Below are 18,840 nucleotides of genomic sequence, written 5' to 3'. Positions count from 1 at the left end.
AGCAAGGCAAATGAGTAAATTTTAAGTAAGTTTAATTGCATCAACAAAAGTATATAAGTAAGCATTGAGCTTAGAGCAAATCTTCAAGTATAGATACGCTATATGCAGCAGCTACAAACAGCAGAGTGGCGCAGCGGAAGCGTGCTGGGCCCATAACCCAGAGGTCGATGGATCGAAACCATCCTCTGCTACCTTCTCGCTGTAATCGTATAGTGGTTAGTACTTCACGCTGTGGCCTTGACAACCCAGGTTCGAATCCTGGATACAGCATTTTTTGTTACTGCATTATAAAATTTTATTATTATTAGTTTATACGAATATATATATATAATAAATTTGGTCAACATAAGAAAAAATTATAATAATAATATTTATTTACATAGTTATGAGACTTACTCAAAAGATTTCAATTTATTATAGTTTTATAAGTAATAAAAAGCTCTTGTCTTAAAAAATAGTTTTAGATTAAAACTCTGCTTCACTTTAAGTCCTTATATTATATTTGCTTTAACATATTTTGTTATAGAAAATATTTTTGTATCTTTAAAACGCTTGTTCATAAATAACATACATAAGTTAGCTTAAAATAATAACAAAGAGCATAAAGGTTTACCACATACATGATTTAGTAGTTTTGATTACTAATATATGCACTAAAGTTTAAATGTAATCAACAGTAATATGTTATATTTTTTCGAATTGTATAAAGGTAGATCATGTTTTAGTTTAAATAGTTTTCTAGTTGAAGAGAGTGATTTTTTAAAGTAGATTAGTAATATATGTTTTACTCTAGCTAAATAAAATAAAACGTTACTATGCAAACAAACATTATTTGAAAAGCAAGTTTAAATGTTTCAGAAAAATTAAGTAATACACATAGTTTAAGACAATTCAAAACACAAACACAGTATTTCAATTATTGAGCATAATAGAGTAATAATGAAATAAAAACTTTTACACATTAAATATTTATTAGACAGTGAAAGTAATTAGAACTTCAAAAACTTTATCTTGATGTATTTGAGAAAAGTTTAATTATATTAAACAAAAGTTCTTTAGAAGCCATTTAAATAGAAATAATCTTTGCTAAAATGTTTTAATTAAAGCTTACTTTTTTCAGTTCAAAGTATCGTATAAAACAATTCACTTAAAACACTCTGCATGCAAAAAAACATAGGATTATAAACGTGAAAAGTTGTTTGTAGACTTCCTCTCAGGTGGTCTAGTGGTTAGGATTCGTGGCTCTCACCCACGCGGCCCGGGTTCGATTCCCGGTCTGGGAACATTTTTTAATATGTTGAAATAGCCTAAGTTTAAAATTAATTTCTTTAATATTTTCTACCTTATAATGAAAACTGTGAACTTAATTATAAAAGTTGCGGATGCTTTCGTTAACATATTTCATTAAGAACTTTAATATAGCGGTTCATTAATTACTACGTGACTAATTGGACTTATGTGAACGCAAAAAATACATACTTAAACTGTTTTGAGCAGTATAGAATTTTAAAAAAGAAGACAGTAATACTTAAACAAATTAGACAATTTAAAATAGTGACTTATGTTTTACTATTTTAAGCACAAAGTTTAAGAAAATTAAAAAAAACAGCTTTAATGCTAAGTATTAATAAAACAAAAAGTCTTATTATCAAAAGTAAAGGAAAACACACTTTATTAAAAGTTAATAACAAAAGTCGTCCTCGGGTGGGCTCGAACCACCAACCTTTCGATTAACAGTCGAACGCTCTAACCGATTGCGCCACGAAGACTTGTTTGATATACACTTATACTGTTTATAAATTAAAGTTTTCTCGCTTAACATGTGCGTTATTTAATTACAATTATGTACTCAGTTGCTGAATTTAAAACAAATCTGAATGCTTTAATATGAAGTTTTCGAGCATATTTTGAATAATTCAGTAAACTAACCATTTTGTTAAAATTAGTAATTTTGAAAAAAAAAAATTTTTAATATATAAAATAAGTATTTATTTTTTATAACTACAGTAAAATTACATAACTCTACTTGATATGAAATTAGATTTGAAAATTGTTTTATCTTACTACTTATCTACTACTTATCTTACTTAAGACTATCTTAAATGTTTAATCTAAATAAAAACTACTTTGAAATTTTAATATCAATATGTCAATTACTATAAAACACGAGCTTAAACATTTTGAATACTGCAGTATTATTTTATATATACACTGCTATTTATTAATTTTTTTAACGTTATAGCTTTAATTGATTTTTGCTTGTTTTATAATAAATTGAAATAAGTTGATAATAGAGTCTAAATTTTTAAGCATACTTTTAAAAAAGAGAAAAATTTCAAATTTATTAATTTTTTTTTCTCATTTTTTAATCATATAAAAGCTTAAAATATTTGCTTGAACTATTGATGAATTTTAAAATTAAAATCATTTCGGATATAAAATCTACCTTTTGACGTAAAGTTCAAAATAAATTTAATATGTCTATAATGTTAGATACATGTGTGTATATAAATTGTTTTTTTTGATATATATTTTTTTTTGAAAAATATTTAATTTTGTGAAGTTTAATATTCTTATTTTAGATAGAGAAATTCGTTTTAGAATTTAAATTTTGACACTAAAGTTTTTAAATTTGTAGATTATTATAACTTTGATTAAGTTGGGTATGCGACTCGATTACCGAGAGGTTTTTTTGCGTATCCAGGTCCTTGAACCAAAAAAATTTGAGCAATTTTTCGTTTTTGTTCAATAAACCAATAATTAAGACCATCTGGAAAATATTTTACACTTGCATGAACAACATTAAGAAAAAATTTAAAAGTATAACCATAAATACTTAAAAATAAAATCAATGAAGAAACAAAAAACTTTACAAACAAAATGCAAGTTTGAAAAACATTATGAGTAAATGATAATAGTTAAATACAAAGCACTAAACATTCCGCCAGAGAGGATAAGACCAGCACTCTGCCACTGAGCTATGGTGGCTGCAAATAGAACTACTTTTTATTATTTTTAACCGTACAGTTTTAAAGTCAAGCTAATCAAAGTCTGTGTACACCAAAATGCAAAAAATAAAATCGGTGAACCCCAAGACATGATTTTAATAAATGCTACTAGTGGTGTCACTACGTAAAAACTTTTACCAATGCATTTTTCCTTTAAAGTGTTAACTCAGCTTATATTTACATGCAAACCTTTTAACAACTAAAACGCTAATTTATCATTTAATCCTGTTTTTAATGAACCTTTCTATTTGGTTTACCTTGTTTGCACAATGATATTTTATTTATATGGTTATATCTTACATACTTATTAATTGAACACATCTCTGCAATTATTTAATAAATACCAGTACAGTACTCTTAAAATGTTTTATTTAATACTTTTATGACGCTTAAACTAAATAAATATTATAATAAAACCTGGATTTTTTTTTGTAGTCTAAAAATTTTGTGTATCCCTAAATTAGTTTTGTGTACCCTAAAAGTTTCGTGCACCCCAAAATAAATTTAGTGTACACCTTGACGACCACTGTTTTAGACTATCATAAATGTTTTATTTAAGTACCAATTACTTTGAAATTTTAATATCAATATGTCAATTACTATAAAACATGAGCTTGTTCACTTGTGTTTATAGTAATGTCTTTCAAATAGATTTATGCAAATTGTATATTTTAATCGCGACCGGTTTCGGTGGCAAAAGATTGCGACCTTTTCAAGCAAAAAAAATAAAAAATAAAATGCATATAACAATGTTAGTTATTTATACTGTTATTTAAAAACTTATTCATGCGTGAAGAATATAAACATAACAAAATCTAAAATGTTGCATATTTGAAAATTCAAGTATGTCAGAGTATATTTAGGTAAAATTAGTACTAGTTTTTCTTTAAACGAATTGAATTAATATTAATATAATGAGTCAAAGAAAAAAACTTAGTTCAGAGTTTTTTTAATTTTTTTATTTATTTAATATTTATACCTTGAAATTTATCTAAATGAAATTAAGAATTGTCTAAAATTGTGATTTTAAGTCAATAGTCAACAAAATATTAATAAAACTCAAAGTCTCTGAAGATTTCAAAATCTAATTTGTGTTAAGTTAACATAACAGTAAAAATTTAAACGGATTTAAGAACTATCTAAAAAAAGTCTAAAATTTTATCTTAGTTGAATTAAGAACTATCTAAAAAAACATTTTTTTTAATTTAAGCCAATTGTCAACAAAAATCAATAAAAAAATCAAGAAAAATAACCTATTTAGTACTATAATTATACTTTGGTTTAAGTTTTGTCTGCTTTCCAGTTTATTATTAAAAATTTGTTTCTGTGTCTGCATGAGTTCATTAATTCCGTTCTTTTGTTGATGCAATTTGTACCATATTTTAGTATTAATAAAGCTTCTTTTTAGCACAATCTGCATGTCATAATTCCTAGTTTAGATTTTTTTAATTTTCTTAAACTTTGTGCTTAAAATAGTAAAACATAAGTCACTATTTTAAATTGTCTAATTTGTTTAAGTATTACTGTCTTCTTTTTTAAAATTCTATACTGCTCAAAACAGTTTAAGTATGTATTTTTTGCGTTCACATAAGTCCAATTAGTCACGTAGTAATTAATGAACCGCTATATTAAAGTTCTTAATGAAATATGTTAACGAAAGCATCCGCAACTTTTATAATTAAGTTCACAGTTTTCATTATAAGGTAGAAAATATTAAAGAAATTAATTTTAAACTTAGGCTATTTCAACATATTAAAAAATGTTCCCAGACCGGGAATCGAACCCGGGCCGCGTGGGTGAGAGCCACGAATCCTAACCACTAGACCACCTGAGAGGAAGTCTACAAACAACTTTTCACGTTTATAATCCTATGTTTTTTTGCATGCAGAGTGTTTTAAGTGAATTGTTTTATACGATACTTTGAACTGAAAAAAGTAAGCTTTAATTAAAACATTTTAGCAAAGATTATTTCTATTTAAATGGCTTCTAAAGAACTTTTGTTTAATATAATTAAACTTTTCTCAAATACATCAAGATAAAGTTTTTGAAGTTCTAATTACTTTCACTGTCTAATAAATATTTAATGTGTAAAAGTTTTTATTTCATTATTACTCTATTATGCTCAATAATTGAAATACTGTGTTTGTGTTTTGAATTGTCTTAAACTATGTGTATTACTTAATTTTTCTGAAACATTTAAACTTGCTTTTCAAATAATGTTTGTTTGCATAGTAACGTTTTATTTTATTTAGCTAGAGTAAAACATATATTACTAATCTACTTTAAAAAATCACTCTCTTCAACTAGAAAACTATTTAAACTAAAACATGATCTACCTTTATACAATTCGAAAAAATATAACATATTACTGTTGATTACATTTAAACTTTAGTGCATATATTAGTAATCAAAACTACTAAATCATGTATGTGGTAAACCTTTATGCTCTTTGTTATTATTTTAAGCTAACTTATGTATGTTATTTATGAACAAGCGTTTTAAAGATACAAAAATATTTTCTATAACAAAATATGTTAAAGCAAATATAATATAAGGACTTAAAGTGAAGCAGAGTTTTAATCTAAAACTATTTTTTAAGACAAGAGCTTTTTATTACTTATAAAACTATAATAAATTGAAATCTTTTGAGTAAGTCTCATAACTATGTAAATAAATATTATTATTATAATTTTTTCTTATGTTGACCAAATTTATTATATATATATATTCGTATAAACTAATAATAATAAAATTTTATAATGCAGTAACAAAAAATGCTGTATCCAGGATTCGAACCTGGGTTGTCAAGGCCACAGCGTGAAGTACTAACCACTATACGATTACAGCGAGAAGGTAGCAGAGGATGGTTTCGATCCATCGACCTCTGGGTTATGGGCCCAGCACGCTTCCGCTGCGCCACTCTGCTGTTTGTAGCTGCTGCATATAGCGTATCTATACTTGAAGATTTGCTCTAAGCTCAATGCTTACTTATATACTTTTGTTGATGCAATTAAACTTACTTAAAATTTACTCATTTGCCTTGCTATTTAAACTTTAATTTAAACTTATGTTGTAAAACTGTTTGAGCTTAAATTTTTTGTTTGTTATAAAGCTTTTTAAGCTTTATATTTATTATTTTTATGGTAAAATTCAAAATAACTTAAATTGCAACATGTTATGACCAAAAGCTATTTTAGTTTTATATATTTATCAGTTTCCTAAACTGAAGTTGATTTTTAACTATCTAATAACATACATCTATATATTATTTTATTTTTATTCTTGTTTTTTACTCTTTGAAAACAGCCGAAATATATTTAAGCTTACGTTATACAAAAAAAAACTAATCTTAAATAAAACTTTAACTTTTTTTAATGAAACTGAGAGGTTTTTCTAATTTTAAACAGCAGTAAACATCATAAAAATTAATGTTCTTACTAAATGATAAATAAGCTTTTAACTTTGCTAATCAACTGAACTAATTCAAGTGTTGTAAACTTTTTGTTAGTTTTAATTCATACAAATAAATGTTTTCATGTATATGTTATAATAAGTACTGATTGCAAAGTACTATTAAGGGTTAAAAAACTTATAATTATGTGCTTAAAAAAAGGATAATTACAACTTTTATATTATAATTGAGTTTAAACTTTTAGCTTTATCTTACTGTATTAGCCTAATACACATTTAAACTTGTAATTTCAGTAAACTAAATTAACTTTTTTCTAAGTTTTGAAAACAACATTAGCATTTTGTCAGTTAATTTACTTGATTACTAAATAAATTGCAACTATCTATAACTTTAGTAACTAAGTTACAACTTTAAACATTAACCACTAAAGCTTATTTCTAGTTTGTATAATTTAAAATATCTTTTCAATGTTAGAAATTTTTTGATTAATAAGTTAAAACTATCTAAATCTAAACCATAAGAAACTGTATTGAAAAAGTTTTAGGCCTAAAACAAGATCTTTATAAAATGGAGTAAAATAATAATACTAAAGTTTTATGTTTGAAATTTTTCGAAGTTGTATTCACTAATTAAAAAAAGATAAAGTAGTTATCATTTGAAATAGTCCATTAAAAACAAAAGTAAAAGTGCGTCGACCGGGAGTCGAACCCGGAACTAGTGCTTGGAAGGCACCAATGCTAACCGTTACACCATCGACGCTTGTAAAAATCGTTGAATAAAAAGGTTATAAACGCAAGCGTAACTATTAGTAAACTGAACATGCAAAAGTATTGTTTTGTATTTATCTTTTGAATTGGTCTATTTAAACAGTGTTTTAAAACTTAGCTAATTTGTTGCCTTTTTATTTACCTAATTTTCATAACAACTATAAGATTTTTTTTAAGCAGTTAAGGTTACTACATACTGAAATGTAAACCAGCTACATAAGATAAAAACTTAAACAGCTGAAATGTTTTTTATATAGAAATTTTTATAAATTAAACTTTAACACAATAAGCGTACTTTTAACTTAGTTTAATAAATTTCAAAACTAACTTTTTTTAATTTTAAAATACAATTTACAAATTTAAGCTTTGGCATTTATATTTAATACAAAATCAGTAAGTAAATTTCAAAATAATACAGTAAAAGCAGATTTTAATTTGCTAGTTAACCTTTTCTTTTACTTTATATTCTTGAGTTTTATTACAAACTTTTAAAAAACTTGGTTTTGTCTTAACTCTGTTATGAAAAAAATATTTAATTTTCTATTTTTAATCTTGCGAATAAAAACGGAGTTTTTTGTAAAAATAAATACATTTTCTAGGATTTCTAAAAAAAAATTTCTAAAATCTTAAAACAATATTGTTTATTAATTAAGAGTTAATTTCTTTCTGATGAAAAAAAAAATATTTTGATATAAAATAGACAACATTTTGAAAGTATGGGGCAATTGGAAGTAATTGGTGAAAGCGACGCTCTATTTACCTAATTATCATGGGCAACCCGTGGTCTCCAATATCTGTATTGAGACATTAGAGACCACGAGTTGCCTGAGCTTTAGGAATAATCTAATAGGAATCAGACGCCTAATCCGTTAAAAAACGGAGCGAGAAAATAATTTAAATAATTACTAATCAACTTTTTAACGAGTTTAAAATCTTGACAATGTCAATTGCAATAATGTTTTATTTTGCGAAGTTTTACTTAAATAAAAGTGAGAAACATTGTATTTTGTTAAAGCAAGTCTACAATTGTATTACAAGTGTGTATTAGTGGTTTATTGAGTTTTATTTAAAGAGATGCTTGATGTAGGGAATGTTTTGCTAAAAAACTAATTTATTTGCGGTTATTTGTACTTATACTTTTATCTATGCATTTTTAGTGCTTAGGTGCACAATTTTATTTGCGAAAGAGCATTATGTTTATACTTGTAAGTGCACAATATATGTTGCAACTAATATAAGTCGCATAGAGGCGCAAAATTTCGATCTTTTAAGTCAAGTGCATAATGATTTTTTGAAGATGTTGCTTCTAACGTAGGTCGTCAGGGAATGCAGTATTTTAGTTCAAAATTGCAACCTATTAAGTCGCCAAAAGAGCGCAAGTATTATTTTTTTTAAGCATAAAAATGTAAAATAAAAACCGCATTAGAATTTAGAATTACAACAGCAGAAAAGTTGTTTTCGCTAACGTCTGAGTTTTAGTTGATAAAACAAACTTTCCTCTCTATTTACATCTACTAGTTTATTGAATTGATGTGCTGAATTATTGATCTAAAATGTAGATTGTACTTTTTAAAACAGAATATTGCTGAAGTTTAAAAAACATGTTTATATGAGTTTTTATCTTTCTAGTCGTAAAATGGCAAGTCATTTTCTAATTTTTATTACTCGTTTCAAGTTCTAGTACTAAACTGTATTTAAGTTTTTCCATTCGAAAGAAATCAAAAATAAATTCCCTTTAATTTTGGCAGTCGTATTTTGTTAAAAAAGTTGCTGTTTTTGCATCTTTGTGAACGTTGTTTGATACAAACAACTATTTTTTGTTTATTAAGCACATCTAACACCTTGCTACTGCTTAAAAATGAGTATGTTGTTTATAAGTACGACGATGGACAATAGAAGGTATAAACATTACGTGTTTCACTTTATTTTATGAAGTCACAATCAAAAAATTCAGACGGTCTTTGCTTTTAAAGTTAACCAATGTGATTGTTGCTATTTCTACAAAACCGGTTAGAAGACAGGAAACCGAAAAATTTCCTAGAAAAATAAGATCGTTGGCCATACCAATGAAGTTTCACAACAAATCGTTCTCTCCCTTATTAACCACCGTGTTATTTTGTCGCTGTGCTAAAGTGGCCCTCCGTGTCAAAGTGACGCACCGTGTCATTTTGTCGCTGTGCCAAAGTGACGCACCGTGCCAAGGTGACGCACTGTGTCATTTTGTCGCTGTGCCAAAGTGACGCACCGCGTCATTTTGTCGCTGTGCCAAAGTGACCCTCCGTGCCAAAGTGACGCACCGTGTCGTTTTGTCGCCGTGCCAAAGTGACCCTCCGTGCCAAAGTGACGCACCGTGCCAAGGTGACGCACCGTGTCATTTTGTCGCTGTGTCATTCTGACCCGCTCCCTAACTATACTAGCCTTAAACAAGTTTTAAGTAACCAAAACTAACTAGTAAAGTTTAGTTTAGTTTTTATGTTAACAAAAAAATTATCATTTTCATATTTAAATTGATTTTTTTATTACTAGTTTGTAATTTGCTTATTCGTTTTTTATTTTAAACGGTTCAAACTAAATAGAAAATCTGAATTAATTTTTTTAATATAAACTTATCTATACTTGTTTTTTTATTTTATTCTAAAAATTTCAAAAAGTAATAAAGCTTCATATTATATATATTTTACAATTATGTTTTTTTTTCTTTTAAAAAACTAAACTTTTTAAACTAACGTGTAAGTATAATTAAAAAAGTAATCCCAAATCGTTAAATCAATTGTTTTACATGCCTTATTTTATAAATTACATGTATAATTGTAGTTAAAGCTATACTTTTTATTCCCTTTAATTAAGTGTAAAACAAACTTAAACAAGTCGTGTCTTATCTAAAAGTTTGATAGTGTTTGTAGCTATAAATTCACAAAAAATATAATATTAACGTGCGATCCTATGGTGTAATGGTTAGTTATCAGAACTCTGAATTCTGTGATCCGAGTTCAAGTCTCGGTAGAACATAATTTCGCAATGAAACTTTATTTTGTTTTGGTACTTAAAATAATGTTTTTTTTTCACTATATTATTGATTTCCGTGTGAAATATTTTTATTTAAACTTATTTAATGATTTCTTTGAATTAAACATGTAAATAAAACTGGAAAGTATTTTCTGCTAAAAGTGTTATTTTTCTTTTTTGAACAGCAGAAATAGTTTCACACTTGAACAGATAAATAACCTATTGTACAATTTTCTACCAGAACTAAACTTAACTTATATAAATTAAAATATAAAGATAATTAGTAATAGTACTATTAATAAAAAGTAAAAGTAGTAGTATTACTACAATTCCTAATTCAAAGATTACTAACAATTTTGTATTACCATTAATTTGTAACAGCCTAAATACTGAATAAAAAATTTGAAATTTTTTTTCCATTTTGCAACATTAGTTTCAATAACTACGTCACAAAGTTTGAATTACTACGTCACAATGCATAACGATTTTAATTATAAACGCTATAATTTCAGTGTCGATGTGAGCCTGGCTAGCTCAGTCGGTAGAGCGTTGGACTTTTAATCCAACGGTCAGGGGTTCAAGTCCCCTGTCAGGCTTCTTTATAAACTATTTTTAGAAAATTATTTAATTTTATCATATCAATTTAAAAAAAAATTGTTATGTTTGCCTATGCATTGTTTATTTTTTAGATTAATCATTTTTCATCTACTTACGAAGAATATATTTTGTTGAATATAATTACGAGTAAATTAGTATTGATATAAATTTATTGGTAGTTATTGTTGGATATAAGAACTAAATAACAAAACTAAAACATAACTAAATAACATTTAAATAACAAATTTTTGAAAAGTTTAGTCTTTTGTAACTATAAACTATATATACTTAAAAAAGCTTATTTACTTAGTTTCTTAATATGATTTGTTTTGTATTGGCAACTACTTAACTATATAAACAAGAAAAGTATAATTCCAACGGGAGCTGCGATGGCCGAGTGGTTAAGGCGTTGGACTCGAAATCTAATGGGCATTGCCCGCTCAGATTTAAATCCTGCTCGCAGCGAATTATTTTGTTCTGGAATTGCTGTAGTTTATAATTTATACAAATACAGAAGTCACCTTTTTAATTAATAGAAGATGTAGAGATTTTTTTCATTTTTCATTTTAGTATTTTAAAGTGGGATGACTTTTCACTTAACTTATATACAAACTTGAGTCTAAAAAAAATTCAGAAATTTTTTAAATAAAGTTTTAAAAGTTTTGACGACCTACAAAAAATTATTTCTACAAAATTTGACTTTTTCTCTTAAATATCTTCTTTGTAAAAACTACTTAGTGTTTATTATAAAAATCGGCTTTAAAATTATTTAATGTGTTAAAGGTATACAAAAACTCCGTAACCAAAGTGTTGTTTATTCAAGATTAGGAAATACTTAACTTTTTCTTTTTTTCGTGGTTAATATCATTTACCTTCTTTATATTTTTTTCAAGTGCCAAAGTGCACAATTTTAAACAAAAAATGCAGTTTATCTAAGACCCCAACACACGAAAAAGTCGTCAACCGAGCGCAATAAATGCACATTGCAATTGTTTTTTTATAAAAGTATAGGGAGGAACTTTTTAAACCACGAAAACATTTAGCAGAAACAAATGAGCCCGATGAATAGGATTCTTGTTGACTTTTATTATCAACATATACAAAAAGCTTCTAACTAATGTTTCGCATTTTGCTCAAAGTAAGCTACAAATGTTTATATCGTGGATATACTAAATCTGTAGCCATTCTTATATTTACCTTTGTGTAACAAAATGAAAATCTATCTTATGAAAAAGATTATTTTAAACAACTGCAGACAGCAAAAAACTTTCTTATAAGCTATGAGCAAGTAATTCTTTAAATTTATGTTGCGAATAAGTTGCTATGTTTAATGATACCGCAAACTTTCGATTTAAAAAACTAAGTTTAGTCGAAAAGAAAGTGATATTTCTTAAAATTTTTAGCAAATACTCTATACTAGAGGTTAAGAATAAATGAATAGTCTAAGGAAGCAGCTAATGTACTAGCAAATCATTTAAGGACTTTTTATTGCTTTGAAAAAAAAAAGCATTTTAATAAGGAAAGTAGAAAAATGTTTGTTGAAAAACTGTTCAATTTGTTTTCACATTAAAATAACTCGTAATTGTTAAAGTTTTTAAAACTAGCTACTAAACGTCAGTGTGTTATTGTGAAGATTGAAATAAAAAAATTATTTTGTTAAAAAAAAGCTTCTTAAGTAGTCTTTAAACAAGTGTATGTTTTAGCAAATAAACATTTACAGCTGATTTTTCACTGAAACTTAATGTACTTGTGTAAAGGGAGTTAAGTTTTGCACATTTTTTATGACGTTATTTTCATTCACTTAAAGATATCACTTAATTTCGTTTTGGCTATTTTAAGATGATTTTAAAATATTATCTTAGAAATTAAAATAATTTTTATCGATGCAGATATTTGATAATAACTTTAAAAATGTTTATAGGAGTAACTCTCATAGTTAATTTTAACAATTGTTTTAAAAACAAAATTGTTTTTTATTTACGAAATGTGATTGTTATTTCCTTAAAGCTTTTTCAAGCCATTTGTTTTTAAATTGTGTAGCGAAAAGGAGTAATTGATTATTTTAAACATATTTCAAAACATCTCCTTCCTCTATTTGTTTACGAATTTAAATTATTTCTTTCATTTGGGGTTTATTTAAAAACTTAATAGTTTTGTGATAATATTATTACAATTTAATTGTTTCCGAAACATTACACTTATTAAAAGTTACTTTACGAAAACAAAGTTTCTTTCTTAATATTATTAGTAAAACACTTGTTTTGATTATTGAAAACTTTTAAAAGTTAAAGCATTTAAAATGTCTTTTAATCTTGAGTGACTAAATATAACATTTATTTTAAAAATATAAAATTAAATACATCTTAAAATATTAATGGACAACTACAACGAACAATCTAGTTCATGTCAGCCTATTATGACGTCACAGCCGTAAGTTTGATGAAGATCATCAAGTTCGATGTAATTAGATGAATCGATTCGTCACCAACTTAAACTTTTACTAAAGGTCATCGTCTAACTTAGCGGATGTTCGGACTCATTCAGTCGGCGACAACTATCTTCCTATTTGTAACAAACACAAAAGTTGCATGGACATTAGACGTTAGTTTTTCGACAAGATGATGGGAAAAGAAGTGGACTTCAGGAGACTGACTTTATAAAAATTTGAACTAACACAAACATATTAAGTGTTTTAGTTGTTGTAAAAAGTTTTAAAATATAATTCACTTATAACTTTGCATGTGCACTTATGTTATGTATATAAGTATTTTTTCAAGTCTTTTGATACTTTCTATAAAGTTTTTATTGTTTTAAATAGCAATATAAAAATAACTTAACTGGTGAAATGATTTTTTTATATTTTTTAGGAGGGGAAAGAACTTAATATAAACTAAATTTCATAAATTATGTTTTAATTTTAAAATCTAAGAAACATATTTTAACTTAAAAAAAAAACAGGTTAAGGGAGTGTAGCAGTAATGCATGCTTCACTGCTTTCTTAATTGTATAAGAGAAGAGATTGCAAAAAAAAAGAATAATTTCTCAATGCTTAAATATGATAACTTTGAATAAACGTTGCTTTTGGTAGAATGGTGAGCCAGCCAAAGCCACCTGTTAAGTCTTATTTAAGCTGATTATTATTTAATCGACTATTATGTTATGTATTCTTTATAGTGTGTGTTTACTTTGTTTATATTGTAATGTGTAATAAATTGTAAAATTTATAGAACAGTACTTAGGTAGATATCACATAGAGGTCCTATTTAGAATGTATTAGCAAGGTTAGCTTTTTATGGTAATACTTAGTTTATATGAGCCTTCAGGTCCTCTATCACTATACAGTTGTTGTAGTCTAAATGTTCTAAGATTTTAGAGAATAGAAAATAGTTTTTGGATTTTTCCAAAGTTTTATTGGTAAATGGTGAATCAACCGGAAGTTGTTATGGAGTGACTAGAAAGCACTGATGCTAACCGTTACACCATCGACGCTTGTGAAAGTAAGTTACAACTCGAGCATATGAAATTAATTTCATGGATTATATCGGTATGTATTTTATTAACAATGATTTAATATCAACAAATACTTAAAGAAAGAAACGTAATAAACACTTTTCAAACTTTGCAACTATAGAACGTAATCTCTTCAACTTTTTCTTAAAATACGTGTGTTTTGTGGTTATTTATAACAATTAAATCAGTAACATTTTATATACTTACAGACTACAGTACTACGTTTTTACAAAAACAACAGAATAAAATTTATTAAAGTTTTATAGAAATAATTGATATTCATTTGAAAAATTGTTCTTTAAGTTTTGGTTTACCACTGGCTGTCAATAAATTTTATTCAAAAAACTTTAAACATAAACCTTAGTCGAGTATAATACTTTAATGATCATAAATAAAGTACAAAATTCAAAGTATTTCATTACAACTAGCATTTATTAGTCAGGTATTAATGTTTTTTACTATATTTCGCTGAATTTCGTTGTAATAATTTATCTTATTTGTTTTCATTACGTGAGAACAAACTTTTTTTTCTTAATTTTATGTTCTGTTTTGTTAAAAGGATTTAAAAATGTTTTTTCATGTTTTTTTTTAAATAATTTCTCAGTTGATAAAGTGTTTAAACTTTGAAATATTCAATTAAGCTTTCAGTGCTGATAAACTTGGCTTATACTGAGTTCAAACAAATCAAAAATTCAAAAATATGTTTCAAGACTAAGTTCTGATAAACTATGCTTCAAACAATTATTTTTAATAGGAACATCACAGACATACTGCGAGTAAGAACGCGTTAATATTTTTAATTCAATCACCTTTAAAGTTAGTTTTTATTTATAATTGCAAGTTGTCGTATTGTTGCATGAGTAATGATGAGAAGATGAATATAGCGAATGCTGACGGGAGAACTTCTTTAAATAAAGGAAACGAGTTAATACGTTCATGTTTTCATTTTAAAATGCTTTATTTCTAACCTTAAGAAAATTTGATAAATACATCACTATTTTCTATTTAGTGTAGCGTTAAAGTTTGCACGAGCGTACAAAATTGCACGAGGGCACAAAATTGCACGAAGATATTTTTGCACGAAGACACTTTTGCACGAGAGGATAAAATTGCACGTAATAAACTTGCAAAAAAACACTTTTGGACGAAGGGTCACTTTTGCAAGAAGAAATTTTTGCACGGATTGAGTTTTTTTTTTTGTATTAAAATGATTTTTTTTTATTATTATTTTATTTTACTTAATTTATTTTGTTTTATTATTTTTTTATTTTTATAACAACTTTTATTAGTTGTTTTTTTATTTTTATTTTTGCTATTACTTATACATTTATGTATAAGTACTTATATACTTACAAATATATAATTTATAATATATTATATTTATAATTTATAATATAATATATATTTTAAATTATATACTTATACATATAAAATAAGTATTACTTTATGCATTAAATTTATGTTAATTTATCTTATAGTTTTCTTTTGCTTTATTTAACTCTCGTGCAAAAATGACCCTACGTCCAAAACTGACCCTTGGTGCAAAAGTATCTTCGTGCAGTTTTGTGCCCTCGTGCAATTTTGTCTTCGTGTAATTTTGACCTGTTCCCCACTATTTCAACTTTTACAAGCAAATATTAAAACCAACAAAAGTAACTAATTTCAAAATTTCTACTAAATAGAGCTATAAGATTTTATATGCCTAAGTAATAATTACGTCACAATACAATAATTGAATTTTAAACACTAAAAGCAGTAATTAACCTAGTGTTTTAGTTACAAGAGTTGTTTTTTCTTGTTGTTCACGAATCTTATAAGCATGCTAATTGTAAGTATATTTTTTGTTTATGTTTTAAAATTATATTATTATTAAGTAGCTTACATTTTTCTAACCTTAACATAAACTAACCTGGCGATATACTGATTTTCCGAAGTTGATAACTTTAAGCTATAAGTTTTATTTCGTTTTTGTTTTCTTACACATAAACGCAAGTTTTGAATAAAGTATAGCCTAATGTCTTCTTACATGTTTATATTGAAAAAAAATTACAGTTTTTTTCGAGTGATGATCTCGTTTGATTTAGTTCAAACAAGTGAAACATTACTAAATTTAAATTTTGAGTTGAAGTTATTTTTCAAAAAGAAATATTAGGAAACAATTTAATCGGTCGAATTTTACAAATAGATTATTTCAAAGCCAACGAATTACCTCTAATGCAGTTGTAATAAGAAGTCCACGCCGGGACACGAACCCGTAATCTTCTGATTAGGAGTCAGACGCCTTATCCGTTAGGCCACGCAGTCGGTTACGTGGTATCCAACTATCGCGTTCATATAAGTAAAACTTTGTAGCCTGTCGGCCCAATGTAGGTTAAATAACAAATAATTAGAGCAAGATGTAATAAAACTATTTATCAACAAATGTAGAAAACCGTAGATTCAATTAGCAAAAAATATTTTATTTATACTCTGTTTATTTTTTAAACTTATCTATTGTTTCAACTACATTTAGTTTAATTATGTATTACTACGCTTAGTTTTTTGTAAAATCACTCAAGTTATTCCATGCATTATAAACTAAATATACTATAAAAATTACCTATGATTAAAAAAGTTTTTTTTTTTAAACTTTCATACGTATTCAACCCTCTAAATATGATGTTTTAGTTTTTAAAATGTTAATTAAAATCACTACTATAACTTAAGGTAACAGTCAAAAGAAAACGAGCTTAAACTTTTTTAGTTTACTTTTAGAAACGTCTTTATAGTAAGTTAATAGCATAAAACACGTTATGATGCGTAAAGTAGGATAAAAACTTAAAAACTTTCTCAACTAAACATAAAAACTACAAGCTTCTAAAACTATGAACTTATAAAGTAAATTGTAAACACTTAAGTTAAATAAATAATATTTATAAGGCTTTTAAGCCAAATCTTTTTTTAGTTCAAAACTTACAGTTATAAAAAGAAAAATAATAATACTACACGTAAAAAATACTGGATGTGGGGTTCGAACCCACGCGGACAATCGTTTATTGGAACTTAAGTCCAACGCTTTAACCACTCGGCCAACCCAGTAGTCGAAAATAAACTGAGTATTTAAATTATATACTACATTATACGTAGCTTTTTTGAATTATAACAAGTAGATTTAAATTCAATTAGAATTCAAATAGAGTTCTGTAGATTATCTTGAAGTTTTTGATTTTACAAAACTGAATAAATACACTTTTTAAATATAGTAATTTTAATTCAGTTTATAATACTTAAATAAAAACAATCACTCTTTTGTGTATGTTTTAGGTTTATTGATTTATAACTTATTTTTTAATGAGTTTAACAACTAAACTATCGAACACTACTTAAAACACTTTTTTTTTCGTTGATCCTTACTTACTGTTTTATCTAATTAAGATTATATTATGTTGAATACATGTCCACCGGAAGTCAAAACCGTAACTAGTGCTTGGAAGGCACCAAAGCTAACCGTTACACCATCGATGCTTGTATTGAAATGGAGAAATTACTGTATATAATCTCAAATGAAAATGCAGCTAGCTCTGTACTGCAGTCAAATGCTAGCATATGTGCGTTCAAGCGTTAATTTTTTGCATTTAGCTCGACAAAATGATCTATAATAATGCGTTGCAAATTTTCAACGCGTTTTCGCTCGCTAGCAGAATTATACACAGTTTATCTGCTAGTTTAAGCGGTAAACTCTCACGTGGTTTAACGCTTATGGCTATAAACTTGATGTTTATTTGTAAAAAATGTTTATTTCAAGTCGTGCATTTTACTTTGTAATTGCTTTTGTTTTTATTTGTATGTATCCATACGTGTGACCAAAGAATATTAAGTTTATGATTTTATTAAAATTAATATTTTTAAATCTAAGTATGTTTTGATTAAATGATGACTGAGAAAATAAATTGAGGTGTTTATAAATGATAAAACTAACTGTAGAAATAAACTGCTAAATATATTATAAAATTTTCTAGCTAATGAAAATTTGTTATTTAAATTTATAAACTGATTTAAGTCGTGGATAAGTAATAAATTAACATATCACTATACTACAACTAAACAAAGTATGACAATAAATAAATAACTAAAACTCAATAGTCACTTTAAGCTTGTAAGCTTGTACTAAAAGTTAAACTAAAAAGTTTTACTGATTGTAATATAAATAAAGTTTCAAGTTTTATAAACTAAGTCATCTTTTGATTAAAATTAATACTAGTTTGAGTACTATTTGATGTTTACAACAACTTTCAATTAATTAAATATTTCTGTTTTGTCACATAGTTGTACATTTATGTTTTGCTAGATAGTAAAAAGTTGAAATATTTTGTCAAAGCTCATAAGTATATATTTTACACTAATACCAAAAATCTAAATTAATTAAACAGAGAACGTTTATTCTAACAAAGTTTGCACTCTTAAAAATACTACATGATTGAAAATTTAAAAACCTTTCAAATTATTTAAAAAATTTTTTCATTTCCTAGTTGTCAGCATAATAGTAAAACTTTTATATCTT

At 26.1% G+C, this 18,840-nt stretch overlaps 7 non-coding genes across 7 annotated transcripts; 4 read left to right on the top strand and 3 right to left on the bottom strand.

The window, feature by feature from the left end:
• The first annotated feature begins 119 nt into the window (after positions 1 to 119).
• On the top strand, positions 120 to 191 carry Trnam-cau (transfer RNA methionine (anticodon CAU)). Its single transcript has one exon. It is a non-coding gene; the product is annotated as a tRNA-Met (tRNA).
• A 1,020-nt stretch (positions 192 to 1,211) lies between these two features.
• On the top strand, positions 1,212 to 1,283 carry Trnae-cuc (transfer RNA glutamic acid (anticodon CUC)). The gene has a single exon. It is a non-coding gene; the product is annotated as a tRNA-Glu (tRNA).
• A 3,487-nt stretch (positions 1,284 to 4,770) lies between these two features.
• Positions 4,771 to 4,842, bottom strand: Trnae-cuc (transfer RNA glutamic acid (anticodon CUC)). The gene has a single exon. It is a non-coding gene; the product is annotated as a tRNA-Glu (tRNA).
• Positions 4,843 to 7,107: 2,265 nt separating this feature from the next.
• On the bottom strand, positions 7,108 to 7,179 carry Trnag-ucc (transfer RNA glycine (anticodon UCC)). Its single transcript has one exon. It is a non-coding gene; the product is annotated as a tRNA-Gly (tRNA).
• Positions 7,180 to 10,716: 3,537 nt separating this feature from the next.
• Positions 10,717 to 10,789, top strand: Trnak-uuu (transfer RNA lysine (anticodon UUU)). Its single transcript has one exon. It is a non-coding gene; the product is annotated as a tRNA-Lys (tRNA).
• A 384-nt stretch (positions 10,790 to 11,173) lies between these two features.
• Positions 11,174 to 11,255, top strand: Trnas-cga (transfer RNA serine (anticodon CGA)). Its single transcript has one exon. It is a non-coding gene; the product is annotated as a tRNA-Ser (tRNA).
• A 6,040-nt stretch (positions 11,256 to 17,295) lies between these two features.
• Trnal-uaa (transfer RNA leucine (anticodon UAA)) lies at positions 17,296 to 17,378 on the bottom strand. The gene has a single exon. It is a non-coding gene; the product is annotated as a tRNA-Leu (tRNA).
• Positions 17,379 to 18,840: the final 1,462 nt, after the last annotated feature.

Source organism: Thalia democratica, chromosome 2 (assembly GCF_965202585.1).
Source record: "Thalia democratica chromosome 2, ktThaDemo2.hap1.1, whole genome shotgun sequence".
NCBI lineage: Eukaryota > Metazoa > Chordata > Thaliacea > Salpida > Salpidae > Thalia > Thalia democratica.
The sequence above is the reverse complement of the archived record's forward strand: the minus strand, read 5'-3'. Positions and strand labels throughout refer to the sequence as shown.